We start from the raw sequence: 9,689 nt of genomic DNA on the forward strand, positions 1-9,689 counted from the left end.
AGTGTTATCCTTTTCTTTTGGATTTGGCAGGTTTTCCTGGGTCGTCCCGCCTTGGCTTTTTCCTTTGTTCAGTGGTTTGGGGACACATTTCGCTTGCTTCAGATTCGCAGATCCAAAGTCTCACTTCTTCTATTTAAACTTTTGCTCTATCTTGACGATGTATCAGTACATCGTGCCGAGCGAGGAGATATCTACGAACTCCATCTCACCCTAGATGTATCTATGTAGGCAGCCACGATACTTGAGTACCAAATATTTCTCAGAATCCTTGATACCCAACTTCGTGTGAAGGGTATGAAAAACATTGTTAAACTCTGACACATCTTGGTCCTTTCCCTGCCGCAGCGTGGTCAATTTTATGTATTTGTCCTCATAGCTCGCGACAAGGTAGTACTTCTCCTTGATGGCATCCCGGAATGAATTCCAAGTCGAAGCAACTGAAAATAGTGAGGTCGCACTTTCATCCTTCTGCTCACAGTAGGTTTCCCACTAGTCCTTGACATGCGGGGCGGCTTTGAGAAGAGAAAAAGTAATATTTTCCCGACTGGAAAAATCATGAACAAAAAAGTATCATTCTAGTAGATTTAACTGTTTATCTACGGCATCTGCATCTATTTGGCCCTCAAAAATGGAAATGTAAAAGTTTACTTGTACCTTAAAAGATGTGGAGCCTGCATAGTGGCTATTGGATGTGGATGCGCTGCCGGTGGGCATTTGTTGAAGGATCCGAGCAAAGTTATCCATCATCGCGTTCCTTTGTTTCTCGAGGGCCTCCTCGAGAAATATTTTGATAGGATATCTTGCTCCCTCGTCTTTCTTTTCGTCCCCCATGGGTGGTCGTTGGGGTTTACGAGGCTGATCTTGCAAAGGTTCAACCAGATCGAGCCCTAACTCCTTATATCTCGACCATGTTGGGTACATGCAAAGAAAAATAGAGAAAGAGTAGCTGCGTCTAATACCATTGATCTGAATTTAAACAAGAATGTAACAAATTATAGATATAACCATAAATACAGAGATGCAGCAGAAATAACACTTCATTTCATTAATATCAAATACTAAAATATGCTTACAAACAAAATGGAAATAAGACTAGCTCGGGCGATGGTAGCTTATCTCTGAGAAGAGATGTGGCAGCTACATGCCTTTGAACTGAGTTACAATGAGGCTCAAGGGCCTTATTATTATTGAACAATAAGAGAAAACCCTAAACAACCAAATCCCTAACCCTAGGAGGTGTAACACCAAGAGTTTATGGGCCTCATTGGGGTTAGTTGGGCAGCCAACTTCCCAAGGTTGTAACTTGGTCATATTATCTCTGTTTGACGTGTATGATACCTCGTTGGAAGGATTTCTCTGAGGACTATAACAAATGATGCGATTTCCATAGAAATCGCTAGAGGCATTTTGCCAAAAAAAATCGTTTAGGGCCTCAAAATGGCTTCGGAAGTTCAGGACCCGAAAAGCTTCAAAAAATAGTAAACTATGCTACAATTAAGGAAACTAAAAAAAACTAAAAGAACAATGATGAGGGTCCAAGTGGAATATGCAGGTGGCCACCAATATCCACCTAGATCAATAATTATTGGTTATCTCTACAACAAGAAGTTTTATGGAACGCATCAGTGGCTCCTTGGCATGTGTAGGGGTGTATCTATCGATTACCAACTTGAGGACTCACATAAAGGCGGAAGAATAGGTCAAGTATGAACCAGAATAGGGTGGTTTCCAAAACATTTGGGCAACTACCCTAGAATTCACCCATGCATAGGAAGGAGACAACTCACAAGGTTGTAGTGGGTTGGTCACCACCTCTATAACTCTATTCCAACAAAAATATATGAATTTGATGACGTTTGGAGGTTTGGAGGCACCAACCCTAGCCTTGGAATTGCAAGGTATGGGATTACAAGGAATGGTTAATTCAAGACCAATAATATGGAATTATGGTTTGTCAGATCTAACATGGGATTCACTTGAAGTCACCCACTCTATGTAGTCAATATTTCCTTCCTCCATCTTGAATAATGGGCCAGACTTTCGACACTTTTATGTGTCTTTAGGGTTCTTAGAAGGAATTGAACACAACAAAGGATTTTTGCTAATAGAGGTCTTTTTGGTCTCTTTCCCTCCCCAAGCTCCTTCGTCCTTGTTTTCTTCGAGTAGATTCTTACAAGAAATCCTTGCACCAAAGTTAAAAAAAGAGTTGAATGAAGTAGCACACGAAGCTAGGGAACCAAGAAAGGAACCTATTGTAGTGGCTACAACACCCTCCAAAATTTTGGCTTGCACTCAAATTTCGGAGCCTTCCTTAGTCTTTCCCTTGATTGTTACAAACACTTGAGCTCATTTCATGAGCTTTCTTAGATTCCTTTTACCCCTTTTGCTTGTTTGACCAATTATCGTCTTTTGGCATGTTTGACTATTTTGCTATGCTAGTGGACATTTTATGGTGGTTTCGAAGGTTGGTCTTTGTGTATTCGAGTTGTCCTAATTATGTAAACACCCATTGCACTCATACACAAATTTTTAAGCATTTTTGCACAAGTGTTGTCACATCATCCTAAAGTCTATCTCAAGTGTCACACTTGTCACTTCTTGTTATGAGATAGTCACACATAGGGTAATGCTTTGTCTTGTTGTTTTGGTTGTCTATGTTGTTGTGTCGTCGGAGTATTCTAAGTCTGTGATCACAAGTTCAAGTTCTTCAAAAGTTCATCTTCATCTCACACTTAGCCATTTTTCTGAAAAACTTCCCAAACGGGCAACTCAGTTTCACCGGACCCTGACTGAACTGTGCACTACGCAGTCTCATCCCTCAGTGATGCAACCTTCTTTCCTAGAACTCCGCAGTTCATAGTCACTATCCCCCAAGGAATTTTCACTGCGCAATTTCATACCTTACTAACCTCCCTTCATCCCCAGAATTATGTAGTAGTTCCTCCCAGTCTGACTTGAACTGTGCACTTCACGATCTCAGTCCTCAAGCTTCTCCCCTTTCCTGTTGGAACCCCACAATGTGCAGAGAACCCAACCTCCCTTGGCCTCCAGAAAAATGTAGAAGTTTCCCCCAATGTCCTCACTCAGCTAGAGCTCACTGACCTCAAGAACTGCATGATTTGTCCTCCAGGGCTCTCTACTGCCTAGTCCTCCTTGCCTCTAAAAACCATGCAGATATGTCCCCTAGGGTCCTGTTAGAACTCTAGGAAACTCTCCTAGGTTGTAGCTCAGAGATGCCTGGTAACATATAAATCTTCAATATCGTTCTCTGAACTATTGGAATGGATTGGGTTTCAGATCAAGTCAGATGACTGTTTCAACTCTTTTTTCACTCCAGACATGCATGAACACCCTCAACTTTACAATGCTTTAGACCACTAATGCTAAATAGTTTATAGGTTCAATGGATAGATGGAGAATACTGACTGTACCAGCAGATGCATACATAAACACATATGAATGGCTAGCTACAGAAAGTAAATGAAGCTTGCAAATCTAATTTATCAATGCAAAGATAAGATGGCAGTTATCTGGCATTAGACATAGAAGAAAATTGAATAACATGTTCAAGTGCAAGCTTAGAATAGAGGAGAAAATGGTAATTGAACATGTAACAACAAAAGAAGCTTGTATTACTCGAATGAAGATGAGACGCTGGGAGGAATAGAGTATCCACAGTCTCCAAAAGTTGAACCCCCATTCCTTCTAACTTTCAGCCATTTATCCCCTCTGGCTTCTAACTACTTGATCATGCCATAACTAGACAGACATGAGCCAAAGGTCTCTTTTCCTAAAAAACACAGTGACAAAATTCTACTAATTTCGCCATGCTGTTAGGTGGCTAGCTCATGCCAGCGACGTTCCATGACCATTTCTGTTGGTTCGGTTGCATCATGTTGTTGTTTTTTCCCCTTTTAGACAAGTATTTCATTATTTCAGTTCAACTGCTCGACTGTCACAAACATTGACAGAGCCAACAACTTTCCTCCCCGGGTGACTGATGGGAAGTGGGGTACGGGGGCATATGGGCCATTGGATGGGATGGATCAACAGTCAGGATGTTGGTCGGGCGGTGGAGGACGAACTGAGGTGATCATGAACGAAGGTCATTGGATCGGGAGAGATGGACGGAGGAGATCAATCGCCGGAGGCCTAAAGTCGTGGCGGGAGCGGAATAAGTCTGAGCCGTCAGATCTCAGATGAGTAGATCGAACGACTATCGGGTGGAGGAGGTGCTTGAAAGATAACACCCGGGAGCGGTTTTACCCAAGTGGGAAATGGTTTACATCGGGCAATCATCGGGCGGTAAGCGGTAAAGGTCAGAGCTCGCCCGATTCCATTCATCGGGTGCCACGTAGTAGCGAAGGAGAGAGAGGAAACCGCCTTTATCGAGCGGGTATCCCTCTCGCTTGTTTCCTGAGCGATATGTGTGATAGCTGTTAGATCTAGTGGGAATGATCTAATGGCAATGATTGATCGAGCATATCATGTCGGTTGGTTGAAGTGCGGGCCATCGGATCGGTGGGAAGATCGACGGTGGGGGGGACACAGAGGTATGGGATGTCTTCAAGAAATGTGCAAAGGGTGCATATGGGCAGAAAGGTAAGGTTTTCGAGGCAAAGATGGGTTAATTTACGTAGGGCCAAGCTAAAAGTGGGTTTTGTTAGGTTGTGAGGGTTGGGTTAGGATATGAGCAAATGAGAATGGGAGTGGATGAGTGAGAAAAGTGGGGTGATGGACCATGTGGGAACCTTTCCACGACAGCAAAACAGACCATTTCCTTCCTTTAGCCTTCAAAATAGCAGCACTGCACCTCAGGGCTAACATTGGCTCCTTCTGGGGATGAAAGCCTCCCTGTGAGGTTTCAAGAACTGCAGACTACTGCCTTTCCAGTAACAACCAAAACACGCTTATCTCCTAGTGTTCCATTGCCATGGAGTTTATTTGCATAAAAACAAAAATTGAAAAACCTATTACAATATTAAGGCCTTAAAGCCTCATATGAAGTAAAGTTTCAAAAACTTCCCATTGACTGGGCCATCAAAAACACCTTCCCCCTCTAAATTTTGTAGAATGAAAGTATTGTTCTTTTGAACTTGAGCAATGACAAATGGTCCGGTCCATAAGGCATCAAATTTACCATGGTTGCCCTTCTTTTCCTTCAATGCATCCCATTTGAGAACCCAGTCACCAACCTGAAAATTGTCCACCTTTGCTTTTCTATCAAAGGTTTCTTTGATCTTCTTCTGATGAATTCTTGACTTCTCCACCAGTTGTTCTTTGATCTGTTGTAATTCAACCAAGTTACTCATCCTCCTTGCCATGTCATTCTCTTCATCTTGTTCTTCTTGCAAGACTTTGGCCACAGGGAGAATCAATTGGATAGGAAAAATAGCATTAGCGCCATAAACCAGCTTAAATGGAGAATTTCCTATGGACTTCTTGTTGGTAACTTTGTCAGCCCATAGTGCAAACTTCAACTTGGAATCCCAGTTCTTTTTGTTGTCCTCCAATGGTTTTTTGATTATCCTTACAAGACTCTCGTTAGATGATTCTGCCAGGTCATTTCCTTGAGGATAATATGAGGTAGAATGCACTAATTGAATGCCCATAGATTAACACATGTCCACCAATTCTTGTGCCCTGAAAGATGTTGCATTATCAGTGATTAGTTTGGTTGGGCAACTAAATCTAGTGAGAATATTCTCATTCAAGAATTTCATGACAACCTGATGATTAACATTCTTAGTGGGTATAGCCTCAATCCATTTGGTGAAATAATCGGTGGCTACCAAGATCCATTTGTGCTGGCAACAGGAATGTGGATTGATCTCACCTATAAAGTCCAAGCCCCACTGTTGGAAGGGACCATTGGCGTGTATTGGCTTCAAGGACAGAGATTTTAGCTGTTGTCTTCCTGCAAACCTCTGACATTTGTCACAAGACCTCACAAAAGAAAACACATCAGAGAAAAGAGTAGGCCAATAATACCTAGCTCTCAGGATCTTGTGGGTTATGGTTTTCCAATAATGATGCCCTCCACAGATGCTAGAATGGAACTGGTGCGTGACTTCCACAGATTGTCCTTTGTCTAGACATCTCAAGAGGATCCCTGATGGGTCTTTCCAATAAAGCAGGTTTTTATTAATGCAGAATTTGGCTGATCTAAGCTTAATGGCCCAGGCTTGACTTGAGCTAAGCCCTGGAGGGACTTCTAGCTTTTGCAAAAAATGAACTACACTGGAATACCATTCACAGGTGGCTATATTTTCAGCCAAAGACTGATTCTGCTCTTGCTCTTCTGTTGCTTCCTCTGTCTGCTCACCACCTAAATTTGAATCCATGCAATTTATGTCTAGCAAACTGCAATTTTCCTCAGCCATAAGCTTAGCCAAGCCCTGGCCTTTGACAAGCTTGGTGGGCTTCACGTCTTTGTTGAACTCTATGAGTTTTTCAATCCATTTAGCTCTCTTTCCATCAATATCTGGTTGCGTTAGGACATCTTTCATTGAGGCTGAAGGTACATACGCAACCACTTTGGAATGGAGAATATAAATTTTGAATGCCTTTAAAGATTTTATGAGAGCATAAGCTTGTTTTTCAATAAGGTCATACCTTAGTTCAGCATCCCTCAGAGTTTTGTTGAAAAAGGCCATAGGGTGCTCTACACCTTCATCATTTTTCTGCAATAGAACTACTGAAAGTGTATCATAAGAGGCAAAAGAGAAGATATAAAACTCCTTGGTGTAATCTGGACTGATTAGAGTGGAAGCTTCCATGATAGCTCGTTTGATGGCTTCAAAAGACCTTCTTGCACCATCTGTCCATTTTATTTATGATCCTTTCTTCAGCATGGAGGTGATGTGCTTCACTAGTTCTGCAAGGTTTGGAATGAACCTCCTGACAAAGTTAATCTTACCCAGGAAAGATTGAATGTCCCTTTTTGACCTTGGGATGGACAATGTCTAAATTGCTTGAACTCTTGCTGGATCGATCTTCACACCTTCAGCAGAAACAATATGTCCCAGAAGTTTGCCTTCTTCTAGAGCAAACTGTGACTTCTTTGGGTTCACAGAAATCCCAAACCGTCTGAACTTTAGGAATACCTTCTTCAAATGTTGCAAATAATCCTTGTGATTGCTGGAAAAGACTGTTATGTCATCAAGGTAAATAAGGACAAACTTGTCCTTCTCTCCCACAAAGGCTATGTCCATGGCCCTCTGAAAAGTAGCCCCAACATTCATCAATCCAAAAGGCATATTGGAGTACATCAAAGTGCCCCAAGGAGTAGTGAAGGCGGTATTTTCCTGATCTTCTTCATGTACAGCAATCTGATTGTAACCTGAAAATCCATCTAAGAAAGACATGACTCTAGCCCCTGAAACTTTTCGCAACAACTGTTCCATCTTAGGCAGGGGGTATTTGTCTTTTCTAGAGCATTTGTTCAGATTCCTGAAGTCAACACAAAGCCTGATTTCTCCATTCTTATTTCTTACTACCACAAGGTTAGCTATCCACTTTGAATACCTTAGGGGAACTACGATCTTGGCATCCAACGGTTTCTTAATTTCCTTTTCAATCAAAGGCAGTAAGAGAGGGCTGATAGATCTTAACTTCTGCTTAAAAGGGATGGTGTTCTTCTCTAGTGGAATCTTATGTTGAATGATGTTTGTGTCATAGGTCTTAAGATCACTATACTTCCAGGAAAAAATATCAGCGAATTATTTCATCAGGGTGCAATACTAAGAAATTTGGGCAGAAGACAAGTGGGTGGACAGATTTATGTACTTTGGATGGTCTGGACTCCCTACATTATGTCTATGAATTGCAGACTCATTTTCTTTTTTCGCAGGCTTATAAGGTACATCATTATGATCAAACAGCTTCTCTAGAGGCACCAATCCTTTGGGTATATGGTTACTAGGCAGCTGAACAACGTTATCCTGACCAATTTCTTCCTTTAGCTTGGATTGGTTGCATTCTTCAATGGTTTCGTTTTCTTAGTCAATTTGCATTTCAGAAAATTCATCAATGACTCGTAAAAACCTATTAATTTCATCATCATCTTCAAAAACTTTCTAGTATTTGACATTGTCAAGCAGAGATGGTCTATATTTCACCCAAACTTCACAAGTCACTTTAGGAGGCAAAGGCAGGATAAATGTTCTAGCAGACATAACAAGGGAATCAACAAGTTGGTTCTTCATTATAGGGATGTAAGAGATGTTGAAACTATTAAAAAAACCCTTGAGCTTCCATACCTCATCTCTATATGCTTTCAGCCTTGGATGCTTTGCTTGGAAAGTTTTGTTCACCTGTTGAATGATAAGGTCTGCATCTCCAAACACCTTCAGTCCTTTGATGCCCATTTCTTTAGCAGCGTTTAAGCCCAATATCAAAGCTTCGTACTCTGCTATGTTATTTGTGACCTAAAAAGTTAACTTGAAAGATAAATGAATGCATTCTCATGTGGGGGACACAAGGACTACACCTGCCCCTGTAGCTTCCTTAGAGCAAACTCCATCAAAGAACATGTCCCAAATTTGTGGGCCTTCTTCCTCTGTGATCTGGCAAACCGGTTTCCTAAGCTGCATGGAGGCCAACTGGGATTCTTCAATATGAAGAATACAAGCTCCAAAATTAGTGTCGACAGCATAGATGGGATGATTAGTGGGATTCTTTTCATCACTGATGATATAAGCCAACTGAGCTTCTCTGTATAATCTCCTACTCTCACCTCCAAAAATTGGGACAGTAGCATAAGACAGATCATTTTGCAATGTTCCACCTAATCTCTTGATCCAACCTCTGGAAAGCAACATGCCAAACTTGGGGGGTACATCTGCTACCACAATATCCATCATCATGCTCTTCATGGGCAGCTGAGACAAGGTGATGGCTAGGTCTTTGATTAATCCCAAACATTTCACTTTTCTAGAGTCAAAAGAAAACAAGTCATGATAAGGCTTGGTAATGTCAAGACCCAACTCATCCATGACAGCCTTGGGCATTATATTATGGTTGGCTCCTATGTCCAGAAGGCAGTTGTGAAGGATTTTGTCATGAATATTCAAAGAGATATAGAATGATGGGGAGTTGTCATCATAATTTTCAATCATTTGGCTGAGAACAACAACTGGTTTTTCATCTTGCAGATTTACATACTTAGTGGAGGCTTGGATGGCTTTAGGCTCAAGGGCCTCGAGGATAGATCTTTTGAAGGACTCACTCTTCACTAGTTCAATCAGAGGTATAGATATTCTTAGCTTCTGAATTTCTGATTCAAAACTGAAAGGAGAAGGAGACTTGTCAAGGCCTCTAACCTTGTGAATTGGAGATTTGAGGATGATGGGATCAACTGTTGGTTGTTTCTGCTTATTAGCTTGCTGCATTGCAGGGACAACAGCTTTCTGAATAGGATTTTCCTTGACATTATTCATCTTCGACCTTAGATCATATCTATGTTGATCACCAGTTTGCAGAACAGCTCCACCATCCCACTCTTGGCTGATTTGGTCATTGAATAATGACTTTTCATAGGCAACTAAGGTCAAAAAGGAGGCACTAACTTTGTCTTCCATATAATGGATCTCATCATCTCCATCAAACTGCTCCTCTTCCATGACTACATTATGAAAAGGGGTCTTCACCCTTTGGTATTCATTGGCATCTTTGCTTCTTTGTAGAAT

This window comes from Pinus tabuliformis, chromosome 9 (genome assembly GCF_031772625.1).
Source record: "Pinus tabuliformis cultivar Carrire ecotype Pingquan chromosome 9, CPIR1, whole genome shotgun sequence".
NCBI lineage: Eukaryota > Viridiplantae > Streptophyta > Pinopsida > Pinales > Pinaceae > Pinus > Pinus tabuliformis.